The sequence below is a fragment of the Sorex fumeus genome, unplaced genomic scaffold, assembly GCF_029834395.1.
Source record: "Sorex fumeus unplaced genomic scaffold, SorFum_2.1 ptg000072l, whole genome shotgun sequence".
NCBI lineage: Eukaryota > Metazoa > Chordata > Mammalia > Eulipotyphla > Soricidae > Sorex > Sorex fumeus.
This window is the reverse complement of record NW_026606129.1, coordinates 690,966-707,310: the sequence shown is the minus strand read 5'-3', so window position 1 is coordinate 707,310 and position 16,345 is coordinate 690,966.

Below are 16,345 nucleotides of genomic sequence, written 5' to 3'. Positions count from 1 at the left end.
GTCTTGCTCAGCACTTAGCAGCCTCACCTGCCTCCAAGGACAACTCCCAGGAGGCTCAACGGGAATGCCGGAGCCCCTGAAGACCTGCATTCGGGAGTTCTGGAGGCTTCCTGCCACCACGCCCTTTGGAAGAACCGTCCTGGACTTGGGGAGCAGGGGCCAGACCTGACTCCTGTTTCTTTGGTTGGTTTTGGTCTTTTTTTGAGTGTGTGTGGGGGGGGGGGGGCGGGGGTTGTACCGGGCAGTGTTCATGGCTTACCCCTGGCTCAGCACTCAGGGATGCTCCCGGCTGGCCTCAGAGACCCCACGGGATGTCAGGGATAGAACCCTGGTCGGCCGCATGCAAGGCCAGCCCCTCTCCGCTGGACGGCCCCTCAGCCCCTGACGGGACTCATGGGAGTGGTTGGGGCATACTCCTAGGAGGGAGCCTGGCGAGGGTCATCGGGGTGCCCGCAGAGTCTGAGTGGATGCGGGTAACTGCCCCGAAACTTAGGGCGTCGTCCCCACGCGCAGCCCGGTGATTGGACCGCTGGGTCAGGCGCCCGCTCAGAGCGGGGGTGGTGGGCCAGTGCCCGCCCCCGAGTAGGATGCATGGGAGGGTCAGTGGGAACAGCTGCCTGCGTCCCAGCTGGGGCCTCTGTGCCGGGCGGGGTGGTGGCCACCCATGGCCTCTCACCTGGGGCCCACACCTGCACCCTCTGCCCTTGAGAAATGGGGTGCTGCACCTGTCCTCGGGCAGAGGCTGCAGGGACATGGGAAGGGGAGGCGTCATCCTTACCGGGACCTGGAGGCACTGCTGAGGTGGACAGTGGCCTCAGCGAGGGCTGGTCCACGGAGGACACATGGTGGGGATGGATGCCTGGGGCGTGGTTGGTCGCCGGGCCCTGGGCAGGAACAGTGTGGCCGTTTCCCCGGATTCCCACTACGTCTCGGCCTCTGCAGTGTCTGGACGCTCCTTGGGGCCTGCCGGGGCCTTGGGGTCCCCCGGCATCTCTCCTGCCTCCCCCACCTCACCTCTGCCCAGAGAGTCGCCTGATGGGATTCTCGCCCCCTGCTCACCACCACCTGCCTCGTCCAGGGCATGGGGCCAGAGAGGCCCCTCCTTCCTGGCCTCTCAGAGAGCGAAGTGGGCTTGTGAGGGGTTGTGGGGCATAGAGAGCCCCCGGTGCCCTCCCCTCCCGCCCCATCACCCCCAGCTGTGCCCGCCCCTGCAGCTCAGCGCCTCGGGAGTGGCTCTCACTGCTGCCAGCTGGGCTCGGGGTGTTCCCCTGACTTGTGGCTGTGGGGGGCAGCTGTCCCAGCAGAGAGGCAGAGCAGCCTGGTGACATCATCTAACTGCACGCGGGCCCTGATGCATGCACAGGAGGGGGAACGCATGCGGCCCTCCTAAGCCGGCCGCTAAGTTTGCCAATTAGTTTTCTTTTTGCCTTTTCTTTTGCTTTTTTGGGGGGTCACACCTGGCTCATGCACTCAGGAATTATTCCTGGCGGTGCTCGGGGGACCCTATGGGATGCTGGGAATTGAACCCGCGTCGGCCACATGCAAGGCAAACGCCCTGCCCGCTGAGCTCTCACTCCAGCCCCTGCCAATTACCTTTTAAGGGAAAGGCCACACCAACTGCGTGTGTGGATTTCTTTACAGGACCACACTTGGATGAAAAGACTCATGAGGGGAGGGGCACGACCCCCAGGCAGGGTCTTACTCTGCATTGTCCCGAGACGAGTCTGTGCTACCAACCTCATGGGTCCCCAGGGTTCCGGCGGGGCCAGCAGGACAGTTGGGCACCGCACCTCCTCTCAGCTGTCTCAGCAAGGCCAAGGCCCGAGCTCTGGGTGGAGCCTTCAGCGGGGGCTCCGTCCCAACCCCCCACTGGGCCCCCAGTGCCCACGAGCCCCCGCCGCGTGCGGCCCCCAGGCCCCTGGGGCTGGAGGGGAAAATTAATTCTTTTACCCCGACTGGTAATTAGAACTTCAATTAAAATGTCATCAAGCACAGCCTGTGTTCCACGTGTGCAATTCGAAACGCCGCCACCCCTGGGTGACGCAGCTCCGGGGCCTCCCGCCCTCGAACTCTCCGAGGAGCCCCGAGTCCCGGCCCTGCTCTGCGGGCAGGAAAGGCTGCACGGTGTTGAGGGCACCCCCAGCCTGGGCAGAGAGTGGGGTCTGACGTGCTGCAGCGGCTGCCTGGGCGCTTGTTCTCTCCCAGGTTTCCTGTAAACTGAGCCAGGAGGGAAAATTGCTGAGCAGGGCATCCCTGAGGCGGGACCGCGGGACGAATGGCGCCAGGGAGGCTGCCTTGGCCCCCCAGGGCTCTGGGGCTCTGCCCTTCTGGGACCCGGGACAGGGATCCGGCCTCTGCTGTGTCCTCCTCTCCCCTCCACCTCTTTCCCCCAACCCACTTGTTGGGTTTGGGCCCCAAGGCCCCATGAGTTGGGAGGGTGGACAGGTGGCCCATCTCAGCGGCCCTGACCCTGGAGGTGGCCCTGTGAGGTGGTGGCAGGGGAGAGGGTGTCCGTGGATGGATGTGGCCTGTGGCAGGGTTTGTGAGGGAGTGCGGCCTAAGGTGGGTCAGTGGCGAGTACGGTCCAGGGTGGGGTCTGCAGTGTGGCCCGTGGCAGGGTTGGTAGGAGAGAGTGGCCCGCGGTGGGGTCTGTGGTGAGTGTGATCTGGGGTGAGGTCCGTGGTGGAGTAGTGAGTGGATCGTGGTGCGATCCATGGCGGGGTCCGTGGGTGGCGTGGCCTGTGGTGGGGTCCGTAGGTGACGTGGCCCGCTGCAGGGTTCATGGCAGGGTCTGTGGTGAGTGTGATCTGTGGCGGGGTCTGTGGTGGAGTCCCTGGGTGGCGTGGCCCGTGGCGGGGTGCGTGGCAGGGTCTGTGGTGGGTATGACTGGTGGCGGGGGTCTGTGGGTGGTGTGGGCCGTGGTGGGCTCCGTGGGCAGGCAGAGGGCATCGCGGCTTTTCCTGCTTGTCCTGCTGTGCATGTGAGATCGATTGGGCCGACTCACCGATGACCCTGGGAGGCTAATGGCCTCGGCCACTGCTGTACCTGGGCACTTAGCACTGCTCAGGCCTATTTTTGAACACCGGTGTTTGTTACCATACAATTACGAACAATTTTACTCTCTGGGTTGTTATTCTAACGAGGATGATCCTGTTACTCGCTTGATGGTGCTGCATTAACTCTGGGCTATTGATTAGTGCTGATTGCCTGCCCGAGTGACCCTCGCCTCCCAGCCCCGACTCCTTCTCCTCAGGACCCCCGAGACGCAGCGGGCATGCGGGTGACCCCTTTCCGCGGTCCAGCTGTGCACACGGCGTCCCTGCTGGGCGGAGGGGAACAGAAGCTGCGGGAGCCCCGGAGGGAGCCACGCCCCAGTGCCACCCCAGGCAGCCAGGTGCCCCTCGGGAGAGGGCGCTGGGTGGGTTCAGGGGGCCCCAGTCCCACTGGCCCAGTGGGGCACACAGCACCCAGGACTCTGGCTCCCGACAGCTCGTGTCTTCAGGGGCCTCACCCTTGCGACCCGGCTGCCAGTGCTGCCCAGGGCTCCCCCACTTGCCCCCCACCCCCCGTACTCTCGGGAGCTCAGCTGGCCGGGCCAGGGATGCTGGCCGGGCCGGGGATGAGGCGCTCTGTGGACAGGGCGGGGGGGGGGGGGAGGCGCACCATGGGCTGGGGGCATGGGCTGGGGAGAGTGCACTCTGAGGAGGTCGTGGACTGTGGGGGCTGGGGGCGTGGGGCTCCGTGGCCGTCCCCTCCCTGTGGGCAGTGTGTGGGCTGAGTGGGTGCAGAGGCCTTTTCCTGCCCCGGGGAGGTGTCTTTCTCCTCAGGCGCCTGTGTGGGCCCAGCACTTCCGTTTTCTCTGAAGCTAGTGTTTCCTTGCTGCGGGTCGGCCTCAGGGCTGTCCATCTGGTCCCCTGCCCTGCCCTGCCCCCCCTCCACCCCGCAGTCCTGGAGCAGGCCTGCGGGGGTTACCAGAGGGGAGCTGGCCCTGCTCTCGGCCAGGGTGAAGCTCTGGATGAGCCCCTGCAGTGAGTCTGGGGTGCCTCCCCGCCTGTCTGGGCGCCTGGCACCAGGAGGCTGTCTCGGGTCTGAGCAGGGTGAGCTGGGGGTGCATCACCTCTGCCCCAGAGTCTGCCCACAGCCCCCGAGTCACAGAAACCCCCTCCCAGTCGCCGACCAAGGACGGGGGCCCAGACTCAGCCACGAGTCCTGTCCAGCCCGGCAGGCCTGGCCTCTCGGGCAGCCAGTGGGTCGTGCGGTGCCTGGAAGTGCCTCTGGGTTCAAGTTGGCGGCTCCTGCGCCATCCCTGCCCTGCCCAGACTTTTCTCAGCGCTGCTGCAGGGGACTCAGGGTCTGCTCGACTTCGGGACCCTCCCCAGGGGCCACAGCAGCGTGTGTGTCCCCCTCCCTCCAGCCTTGCCTCCGTGGCAAGTGCAGGCGTGTCTGCCGGGTCCGTGGGCTACGAAGCAGCCTCCCCTGCAGGGCGGGGCCCGTCCTCCCTCCGGCCGCCTGCACGTGGCCAGCCTGCTCAGCATTTGGCTACTGGCTCCAGGGCTCCATCGTGGGCACCTTCGGACGGCCACCCCGCGGGCACGGCCCTTGCAGCGCCGGGCGAGGGCACAGCGAGATCGGGCTGGTCAATACCTCCATGATGAAGATTAAAATGCAACGCTCGGTTCCTAAAACTATTAGGACAATTCATCTTTTCTCATCGGGGAATCAATAGAAACATAACTTACTGGAGCAAAAGAACCGCACGCTTACGTAATACATATTTAATCGATTTGCTTATTCCTAAAAATAATGTGTGATTTGTCAGACTTTAGCATTTTTACCCCCATCCGGAACGTCTGACCTCTCTCGTCCTCGAGCTTTGTGAGGGGCCGCTGACCGCAGCCCAGCCCCGCTCGCTCGGTGCTCCTGGCTCTGTAGGCTTGATTTCTAGTTACTCATCTTTTCTTCCTTTGCAGATGTTGGCCAGGGCACGGGCTCCAGGGGAGGAGCAGCCTCCAGGCCCAGCCCGGCTCCCGGTGGGAACAAAACCCAAGAAAATTCAAAACCCACAAACTACCTTCCTGCTCACCCAATGCAGCCATTGGCCTCGGAGGGGGCAGGTGGGGGGAGGACGAGGCCCTTCAAGGGGGTGGGTGTGGTGGCAGGGACCCTCAGGCAGGGGGTGGGTGAGGAGGCCGAGGCCCTTGGGAGGGGACAGGTGAGGCGGGCAGGCCCCCCCCTCAGCTCTTGCAGTGCTTCTTTTCGGAAGGAAGTGAGGCAATTTTGCCCCAAACCCACAGGCAGCAGGCGATAAGCAGCTGATAAGATGAGCCCCTGGGCTGCTGCACTAGTGGAGAAGGGGTCCTGGCCCAGGGCATCCTTACTAGGAATCAGAACTGTGGCTGGGCCCCCTCCTGCTTCCCCCGCCCCCCAGGGTGCAGGGCCTGAAGAGTAGCCAGGTGGGGCTACATCCTAGTTCAGGGGCCACCCCCCCCACAGTGGGGCCCAGCAGTTCTGAACCCAGCACTGGGCAGCCTCCCCCCATGGGTCTGGGATGAGAGGGAGAGTGGGAGGGGCCACACGGGGCCCAGGTGAGGCTGGAGGCCCCCAGGGACGGGGACAGGAGGCTTTGTCTACAGAGCTGGTGCTCTCCTGAAATTCCATCCGCCCTCCTGGGCCTTTAATCACTTTCCACCAGGAAGGGCCTGGGAGTGGGAGGGAACCCACCACCCACAAGCCCGCTAAGCCTTACCGTGGCTGGGACGCGTGGGGAGCCCCACTTGGGGTCCCCGAATGTGTGTTTGTGGCATGTGCCGGGTGGTGTGGGACAGGCTGAGGCCCGTAAGAAGGGCGACTGGGTCTCTCCGGCCTCCTTCCCTCCCTCTTTCTTCCCAACGAGGCCTCAAGGATCAGGTTTCCACTTACTTCCTGCACCTCCAACTAATTTCTTTCAACCTGCCAAAGAAATGCCATTAGCCGAGGAGAGAAGGATCCAGAAGGCTTATCCTCTTTAACTTCATTCTTCAAAGCACAGCCTAGCCAAACCCGGAGCCGCCCCGCAAGAGCCCCTGGCTAGCGCTCGGAGCTGCCACCTGGCTTCACGAGTCCTCCTCCCTGGCCCCACCCTGCCGGGCCACCGCCCAGCCCTGGGCCATCTTCTTAGCCAGGAGGGGCCGCAGCCTCGGGCCTGGCCGGGCTCCTGTCAGCTGAGTTTGCCGAGGACACTTTCGCACCTCAGCAAACTCTGTGCCGAAGCTTGATCCCGTGCGAGTAGGAGGGTAGGGTGGACCTGGGATGGCCGAGAGAGGCACCGAGAGGACTGGCCAGCACACATGGGCAGACCTGGGCTGGGTGGTGGCGTGAGGACGGAGCTTATCTTGGGCGCAGAGGGACAAAGGCTACCGACAGTTGTGCCAGGGATGCGTCCCACAAACAGGTGCTTCCTGTGCCACAGCGTCTCCTGGCCCTGCCAGGGTCCTGTTTCCAGGTGGGCCTTCCACCTGCGCCCCTGGAATCCACCACACCACTCGTGGCACACCCTGCCTGGTGTGGTGTCCGTCTTTGGGCACCAGTGAGGGCTGCCGGGTGCTGCTGGGCCACCGCGGCTGCCCCCCAGCCACGCCCCTGGTGACCAGGCCACTGCAGCAGGTCCTGGCCACGCCCCAGCAGCCACGCCACTGCGGTGCATTCCCACAGGGCACTTGGCCTCCCTCTGCGGCAGTGACGAAGCTGATTATTATTTCTTGACGGAGCTTATTTTTAGGCCTTTCCTGGCTTCTTTTTTCCTTCCTCTCATAAAAATAGTGTCCATTTCCCTGAGATTGCAAAGATCATTAGAGAGCAAGGAGAGAGGGCGCGCGCAAGGCCACGGCGCCTGTGAGAGCCGCCCAAGGGCACTGTCCACGCCGTGAAGGTGGAGCAGGCCTAGGCCGGGCTGGGGCTGGGCTGCCCAGCGGGGGCTCTTGGGACGGGCCCACACTGCTCAGATCCGTACTCCACTCCAGGGAGGTCAGTGGCCCAGGGACAGCCTCTGGCCCCACCATGGGCCTGGAAAGCTGGGGATGGTGCTGTAGTCAAGTCACCTTCCGGCCAGCCGTGGCACCCTCTGTAGTCCCAGATGGACAGGGTAGAGGGCCCAGTCTCAGCAGGAGCCGAGCTGACTCTGGGAGCACTGTGGTCTGGAAGCCATCCTCCCCCGAACCAGAGCCAGTGGAGCACAGGGGGTCTCTCACCGGGCCCGCCTATAGTGTGGGGTGTGTGGGATTTTATCTAGCGTCTAAGACTCAGGGCGTCTAGGTGGCCACCTCCTTTCTGAGCTGCTGGCCCTGGCCAGCCGCCGGAGGCTCCTTGGTAAACACTTCACCTGTGCCCCCAGAGCCGCTAGCCGTGGAGGTATGGGCGATGCAGGGCCCTGCCCTCGGTGTCCATCTGCTTGTCCCGAGACTGTCCAGGGTGTCTTCATGGGCTCCACAGCCGCCGTGTGGAGCTGCCCTCCCTGCAGCCTCCTGCACACCAAGCTGGGCCAGGCCCCGACCCAGAGCCGCTGCACTGTGGGGCATGTGTGCTGGGCGCTGCCCCATGTGCTCACAGGGTGCGTGTGTGCTGCGGAGGGCTCGAGGGCTCACAAGGCGCGTGTGCTGAGCATGTGTGTGCTGGGTGCATGTGCCAGGGAGGGCCCGTGTGCTGGGCACTGGGCGCTGCTGCTCTAAGGAGGAGCCACCCTCAGCTCACTGACAGGCCACGAGTCTGGCCCAGCCCCAAGGATGCTGCCAGGGGCCTCATGGCTCTTGTAACGTGGATTGAGCCAGCGGGATGGGGGCTGGCGGGGGGGTGGGTGGGAAAGTCATAGGTCAGAGGTATGCAGCCACATCTGGTCTTGTTGCCCAGCCCGTAGCACCAGCATTCCTGCCCAGAAAGCTGACGAGGGACAAGCTGACTGGGGACACACTTGGAAGGTTCCAGATCCTCCTCCCCAGAACAGCAAAGCTGGCCCCCACAGCACCTCTAGTGGCCAGACGCTGGCCTGGCCGGCTCTGTGCTTCTCAGTGGGTTGTGGGGCAGGGCTGGTGGGCAGGGCTGTGGGTGTCTGTCCCTCAGGGAGCCTGGCTGGTGGGTCAGCAGCGGAGCCCCTTCTGTGGGGTACAGGAGATTCAGCACTGCCAGGCTGGGCGCAAAGACCCCCTCCCACCCCATCCACTAACCACAGCCCAGATGGGCGTCAAACCAAGACGGGGAAACACGAGGGCAGCAGGCAGGGTCTCCTTAGAGGCAGGCTGCCAGGCAGGCTCACGGCTAGTCCAGAACGTTCCAGGGGTGCAGTGGATGGGGCTTCGGGCGACAGCAGCTGCAGCCCAAGCTCGTCACTAGGGGCGCCTGCGAGCCCCTCGCTCACCAGACCGGAAGTGGGGGGGCACGAAGTGGCTGTGTCCTGGAGGAGGGGCTTGCTCAGACAAGCTGGTGGGCCAGCAGAGCTCCCCTCCCTGACACTGCCTGGCCCCTCACCACCTCAAGTCTGTGGCCAGGCTGAGCAGGGGGCATGTGGGGGTCTCTGGAGACCTGAGCAGGGCTGAAAGAACCCTGTCCTAGCCTCCCCCTCCTGCGGAGTCGGAAACAGGCGCAGAAGAGGGGGGTGGGCACGGCCCAGACCGCTTACCCTCAGTGGTCAGGCAGCGCAGGGAAGGGTGGGAGGAAGGTGAGCTCACTGAGGGCTCAGGCGGATGGGTGCTCTGCGCTCAGGGGACGTGACCCAGCCCCTCATGTCTCCAAGTGCAAGACTGGACCAAGCCGAAAAAGAGAAAACCCAGCTAGGCCTCAGGCTCAGTTCCTGGAACTGAAACAGATTCAGTTTCCCAGCAATGAAACATTGTAACTAGCGTAACTAGCCAACCTGAAACATTGTAACTAGCATAATTAGCCAATCTGAACGCACCTGGGACAGTTTCTGGGCCGCAAGAGGGCTCAATCAATCACTATGCCCCAGAAATTGCCTTTTGTTAACCCTAAAAGAATAAGTAGCCTATGTAACCATAAACTGCTAGTGGAAACTATTGTTTAACTATTGCCTGACCACTGTGACCCTAGACACTTGCCAAAAAAAGCTTTAGTAACTAGGTAAGGCTTTTTTTTTCTGAAACAATAAGGTATGTACTGCTCATGTAATCAAACCCTGTATAAACTGCTTGCTGCCTGAAGTCGGGGTCGCTACCAAGAGACCCCTCAGTGGGTGAGATAGTTGACCCCAGTATACGGAATAAAACTCTTGCTGCTTTTGCATTATCGAGTGTCTGTCCGTCTTGCCACTTGGAAACCCAGAATCCCGGGCTTAACATTAGCACAGTCAGGAGTGGCCGCTGAGCACTGGGGGCCGTGGCCCCCGAACAATAAAGTGACATAAGATGGAAATCTGTTTCAGGGGGAACAGTCGGATCTGCTATAAATGGGAGGGACCCCCACAGGGTATCTGGAGGGGCCAGACACCTTCTCCTCACCATGGCAGTGACCTCAGGTAGCAGCAGGTGGGGCCAGGAAGTCAGACCACGCCACCTTCCAGAATGTTCCAGATAGCTGTGGGGGTGCCCGTGGGGGTCAGCATCAGACTCTCAGACTGCAGACGCGCGGGGGGCCAGAGCTGGCCCCTGTGACCCCCAAGTCCAGGGGGCAGGGGCGAGTGACAGCGGCTTGGCCCCTGACCCTGCCATCCTGCCCCACGGCCTCCCGGCCGCCCTTTCCCACGCGGCGGGATTAAGCTGTCACCGGAGAGCTGCTGAGGGCGGGACCCGGGGCTGGGGCTTGGAAGGAGGAATCCCCGTGGGATCTCACACAGCCCTTTCTGACCCCCCGGACAGCCCTGCCGCACCTGCTGGCCTTTGCTGTCTTCATCAAAGCTGAAAGCAAGACTGGGACCCAGGCGCCTGCCTGCCCTCCCTGTCCCGCCAAGCTGGCAGAGACGTGGCCTCCCGCACGGAACACAGTCCCAGTCCCTGCTCCCCAGCGTGCCCACAGCCAGGACTGGGGTCCTGTGACCCCTCAGGTCTCAGCCCCTCCCGTGGCCAGAGGTGCCAGCGGGTCCCTACAAAAGGAGAGAGGCGTGGAGAGCCTTCCCCATCCCAGCCCTCACCCTGAGACCCGCGCAGAGCGCCCGATGCTGACAGTCCCCGTGTGGGCCCGAGGGGACTGGTGGGAGCCAGTCCATGGTCGGGGGACTTGTGCTGAGAGTGCCCTGGATGCAGAGTCTGGCTGGTCCTAGCCACAGGGAGCCGCAGGGCTGACGGGGAAGCGACAGGCAGCCACAGAGGGTGCCTGAATTATTCACAAGCCCGCCATCGATCCCACCCTGCATGTGCTTCCTTTGAGATATTTCTGGAGCTCGCTTCAATATTTAATTCAGCCCAAACCTGTAGGTCGCCAGCAAATGTGCATCTGGTGACCACGAGAGGCAGCATTTGCCATGGCATTTGGGCGCTGGGAGGGGACAGCGGGGCTGAGGGGGTCTTGCTCTCTGCCTCACAGCTCCTGGGGGCCACTCCTGCTCTGCTCTGTCGCCATCAGGGTGACCTGGGGTCCAGGAAGTGCAGGAGGGGGCAGGAGGGGGCGGGAGGGGCCAGGGTGACACTGAGACCTGCACAATTGTGTGCACCTGCACGCACCTGGACACACCTGCAGGCACCTGACACACCTACATGCACCTGTGGGCACCTGCACTCACCTGCGGGTACATGCACGCACCTGTAGAGACTTGCATGCACCTGCAGGCACCTGCACTCACCTTCGGGTACCTGCACACACCTATGGGCACCTGCAGGCACCTATGGGCACCTGCAGACACCTAGGGGCACCTGCCCGCACCCACGGACATCTGCACCCACGGGCACCTTCACTGACCTGCGGGCATCTGCACTCACCCATGGGCACCTGCCTGCACCCACCTGTGGGCACCTGCGGGCAGGCTTTCCTGCCTCAGACGTCCAGACCCCTCCCTGAATGATTATCCCTGCACCGTGGCCTTCTCAGATCGCAGAGGCTGGGCTGTGCTGGGCGGTGTGAGCAGGGCTGTGCTGCAAAGGCTCCCGGGAGGGGCCAGAGCGTGTGGGCGGGTTGCTCGGAGCTAATTCCCCAGGCGCCGAGACTCTGGTTGCTCGGAAAGGCCCAAGAGCAGCTCCCCGAGAGCCTTCCAAGCTGGGGAGGCCGGCAGGGACTGTCCACTCACGCCCCTGGAATTCGGGCTCTTCCCAAGCCAGCCCAGCTCCAGCCAGGCCCAGCCACAGAAGCCCTGGGGAAGACGCGCTTGCCGGGATCCGAGGGCTGGCCACGAGGAGGTGAACCCTGTGTGGCCGAGGGCCGACGCCACTGTCCTGGAGATGCGACTGCGCCCAGCTCCACCCCAAGCCCTGACCTCTTCCGGCAGCAAGGAGGGGAAGGCGGGTGTGCCCACAGTTCTCAGTTCCCAGCGCCACCTGACCGAGGGCGGACTTGGCCCCCTTGGGCCTCTGGCAAGGTCGAGTCAGAGGTCGCAGCTCCAGAAGGGTGAGGGTGGCAAGTGGTGCCCGTCCAGCTGGGAACCTCCCCAAGGAATCCTGGCCCAGACCTGTGCATTGTGCCCCTAAGTTCAGCCCACACAACGGGCTCTGTGGTTCTGCATGAGGTGTGTAGTTCACCCACCAGGTCTGCATTTCATGCGATGTCTGCAGTGCTCACGGGGCCTGGGGCTCACCTGGAGGGGCACACATCTATGGTCCTGGTGCTTCTCTGCCCAGAGCCCTCTCTGTGGGCCGGGGGTGGGGGGGGGACACTGCAAAGATGGGGCAGCACCGTGTCCCCGTGCCTAGCCGGCACCAGGGCGGGCAGGGAGGGCCTGGAGGGCTTCGTTTGCAGGGCTGAAGCCCCCCTCTGTGGCAGCGTCATTGTCTCTTTGCCTTTTTCCACTCCTGGTGGTGCTCGGGGAAGCCTCATGGACGCTAGGGATGCAACCCGGGTCGGCCGTGTGCAAGGCGACGCCCTCCCCGTGTGCTGCTGCTCTAGGCCACGTCGCCCATCTCTGGCAGAGCGCCTGTGGTCAGTGAAGGGCCCTGCTCTGAGGCTTCGAGCCCACGGCAGTGTCCACACATGCTGCCACTTCCCTCCCACAAGATCACCCCTTGACGGCCCCTGAGCCCCATGGTCACACCCCGCCCCCCGCCATGGCCACACCCGGAGGCAGAATCAGAGCCCAGTGGAGGGTCCGGGAGAGCCCGGGAAATGTGCCTGCTGAGAGGGCAGCGCTTACTGCCCACGGGGCAGCCTCAGAGGACGTGAGGCCAGGCGGGCACAGGGAGGTCTGAGGGGCAGGGGGTGGTCAGAGGGGACGGGGGGAGGTCCTGGGGGTAGGGGGAGGTGAGAGGGGACAGGGCTCAGGGGGGCAGGGTTGAGGTGAGAGGTAGGGCGGTTGGGGAGCCAGTGTCCCAGAGCCTGGTGCTCTCCCTGCTGTGCTCCCATGCAGTGCTCCCACATGCTGGCAACACTGACCATCCAGCAGGTGGCTGTCAGCTGGTGCGGAGTCTCTGTGGGTCCAGCCCCCTCTCCAGGATGTGCATTTCCGCAGGTGTCAACACTCCTCCGCCTCAGGGCCCTCACAGGTGTGACTCCCACCACCAAGAAGGGCCACGGGCCGGGTCACCGAGACCACCAGAAACCTGGGCTGGAGCCCAGAGAGGCTTGAGTGTTCTGGACCCCGGGGCCCTGGTCAGTGCATCGGGAGGGACAGCAGGGACAGTCCCGGTGCCAGCGGCCTGCACGTGACTCTCTGAGGGAGCTTCCTGCCGAGGAACTGGGCTCCCTGTCCCTCAGCGCCTGGCGCGATTTCATAGATTTGCTATTTATTTATTTAGGTTTCAGGGCCATGCCCAGAGGGTCTCAGGGGCACACCCAGGAGTCTTCCCACTGCCGACTGGACTTCGGGCCCCAGGTACCCAACATGTTCCAGGAATACTCCTCCCGCTGTGGGCTGCCCACCCCCCCCCCCACTCAGCACCCGGGCCCCACAGGTTCCGGGAACCCTCCTTGCGCCCACATACCTTCCGGATACTCAGGCCCCGAGAGCCCACTCAGGCGGCTCTTGGACGCTGATGGCACTCAGCACTGAGCACTCTGACCCACCCAGTCCCTCCGGCTGGCCAGACTCAGCCGCCTGTACTCCATGGCCACTTCCTCGGGGCCCTGCCCAGCTGGGGTGTTGTCCACGGCCAGGGGAGCAAGGGGGCAGCCGGGCTTCCCTCACCCCATGCTTCCAGGATGGGGGCCAGGATTCCAGCTCTGGGGTCCCCCGCACCCCTGCTGTGGCTGAGAAGCCCACAGATCTCTGGTTGGAGCCATTCTGGGTAGGGGAGGTGCGTGTGTGAGCTCGGGCCAACGGACCTCTGTCCTCAGTGCCCCGGGGTGGGGGGCAGCAACAGGCTCATGAGGTGTTTCCTGAGCAGCCCCCAAACTTCACCACAGAACACCGGACCCCTGACTGGCCTCCCCCGGGAGGGCTGACCGTGTCCTGAGCCGGGCCCTGACAGAGCCCCCTCGGGCCTCACAGCCTTTGTCTTGCCAAGACGCACTTTGAGCCTGTTGTGGGCAGCGCTGCCAGGCCCACTCGGGTTCTCTTCTGGAAACCCGACCCGTCTCCCCGGCCCTCCCTGGCCCATCAAGTGCATCTCCCGCCAGACGCTGACAGGGGCCTTTCCTGCCCGGGAGCCTCGCCTGGGGTCCGGGTGCAGGAAGAGCCCGGGGAACTGGCATGTGCCCGCATGCTGTCCCTGCAACACATGTGTGTACATGTATGTGACTACGTGCGTGCATACACGTGCAAGTCTATGTGGGTATGTGCATACCTGTGTGCGTTGTGGAACTGTCAGTGTGCACATGTGTCACCTTGTGGACCCACGTGAGTCTGTGTGCACACATGTGCGTCGTTGCGCAGCTGTGCATGCCCAAGTCTTGACTACACGTGTGTGCATGTAAGAAAGCCAGTATACATGTGTATGTGTACATGTTTGTGAATCTGTGTGCGCTGTGAGTCTGGCATACACACGTGCACATGTGCACACATATGACATTTGACACATGACCTCAGCAGCTGGTCCTGGCACTGACAGCGGATCCTGTTAGAACCAACATCGGCCCTGTCTCCCGCCCCACGCTGGCACCTCCTCTGCCACTGGGGACACTCGCTCCCGCTGCCCGCCCTGCCCAGGGGCCCCTCTGGGCTGCCCAAGGCCTGCACAGCTGCCTCGCCTGCCTCAGGGCTGAGCACTATGGCCTGGTGGCCACTGTGTGCCCTTATGAAAAATATTGGATCCTAGCCCAGTCTGCCGGAGGAGTGGGGTTCCCCAGGGGGCCTGAGGTCTCCTGCCGAGCTCGTGGGGGCGTGGGAACCCCCTGCCAGGAGGAGGTTGGGGCAGCTGCACATGGCCCACACGGGCAGGTTCTTGGCCCTGCCCCACACAGTGACCCTGTTTTCCGGGGCTGGTCCCCGACAGGGCAGAATCCTGCTGCCACTGTGTGAGCAACACAGCTAGAGGGACTTGAACCCCCCTGAGCCCCGTGGCCAAGCTCCTGCTGGGCATGTGTGGCCCGTGGGGGCTGTGTGTGTCGCAGAGACTGCAGGCATGGAGCACTGGGGCAGGAGCACCTGTTGGGAGAGGATTAGGACCCCAGGCACCGCGACTGGCAGAGGTGGCACATGTCGGTTTACAGCCGGGCGGGATGAGAGGGGGGAGCCCTGACACCCCCACACCTCCCTGCACACCCCCCTGGGTGAGCTTCACTCGGAGGAGGGGACACGGGGTCAGCTTCCAGGAAAGCATCCAGAGAGCGGAGACACCTGCAAGCACCTGCCTGAGCACATGTGATGAACACACGCTGCACATGCAGAGAATGTTGGAAAGCGCATGTGTGCGTGCGGCCAGGGAATGAAAGCCAAGGAGGCCCGGCCTGGGCTCCCTGGCAGGGCTGGTGTTTACCGGCACTGAGAGCCCTTCAGGCTGGGCACGCGGAAGCCACACCTCGGGCAGGTCTGTGTGGCGTTCCCTGACCCCGCACCCCTCTGAGCGCTTGGGGGGGGGAGGCCAGGGAGGAAGTGCAAGATGCTCCGAGATCACTCTGGACACGGCAAAGGGAAATACACGGGGACCCTTCAGTACCTGCAAACCATAATGCCCCTAATGGGGGGGGGGAGAGACAGACAGACAGACAGACAGAGAGACTGAGAGACAGAGAGAGAGAGAGAGGAAAAGAGAGAGGAAGAGTGGGGAGAGAGGGAGGGAAATGTGGGTGATGGTGGTGGGAAAGGGTGTTGAAACGTCGTGTGGCTGGAACATGAGCAACTCTGTGCTGTTTCCCACAGCAGAAGCCCAGGCTGGAAGCAGAGGCCGGAGAGGCCCTGGGGGAGGCCCTGGGGGTCGGAGCTTTCCTCACCCCGGGCCCGTGGCCCTCACCCCGTTTCCAGATGTTGCTGAAGCCGCGTCAGGGTGACTCCTGGCGGGGCAGAGAAGAGCAGCCCCAGAAGGGAACCTGCGTCTGCTCTTGCTCGGGAACTTGGGCCGACAAGGGTCTGCGGGAAAGGAAAGTCCATCCCGGGCCTTCCTCAGGCCTTTCTGCTGACGAGCACTGAAATAAACACAGATTTTATTTGGAAGGTTTGAGGAAAGAGGCTGGAAAGAGAGAGGGGAGAGAGTATGAGAGAGAGACAGAGTGTGTGAGACAGAGAGAAAGAGGGAGAGGGAGGGAGAGGAAGAGAGAGAAAAAGGGAGAGGGAGAGAGGGAGGGAGAAAGAGAGAGAGATGTGCCCGAGAGAATGTGGGCTTCTCCAGAGTGGGGAGAGTCATATTTTGTAAACAGGAAGCGATGGGAGTCCACATCTCCAGAGGAAGAAGCGGGTGACACACGTGCTTGGGCACACGTGTGCTTCCTTGGCTCAAGCTGGTTTTCCTGGGGTCTCCCAAGCTGCCCACCGCAGCTTCTGCCTGGGGAAGAGCCTGCTGCCAGGGCGGCTGCCGCGGAGCCCGAGCTGGGGTCGCTGATGGTCTGAAGGTCCCTTTCCTGGCGTTTGTTCCCGCCAGCGCTTCTCTCCGAGGAGGGCTCTGCCATCTCAGGAAGAGGCTTCCCAGGCTCAGTTCCCTGCTCCTGGCGGCATTAGGCCTCCTGGGTTTCCTTACTGCCCAAGAACTGCTGCCCGTGGCTTCACTGGGTAATCAGAAACATTTCCAGAGACAGCAGTCACTAAGTGGGCAATTTGTAATCCTGATTTAAAACTTCCCGAGGGCAACTAGCTGAGCTTCATAGCTGGCATCTGAAACTGGCCGGCCCTGACAGGACCGTCCACAGAGGCGAG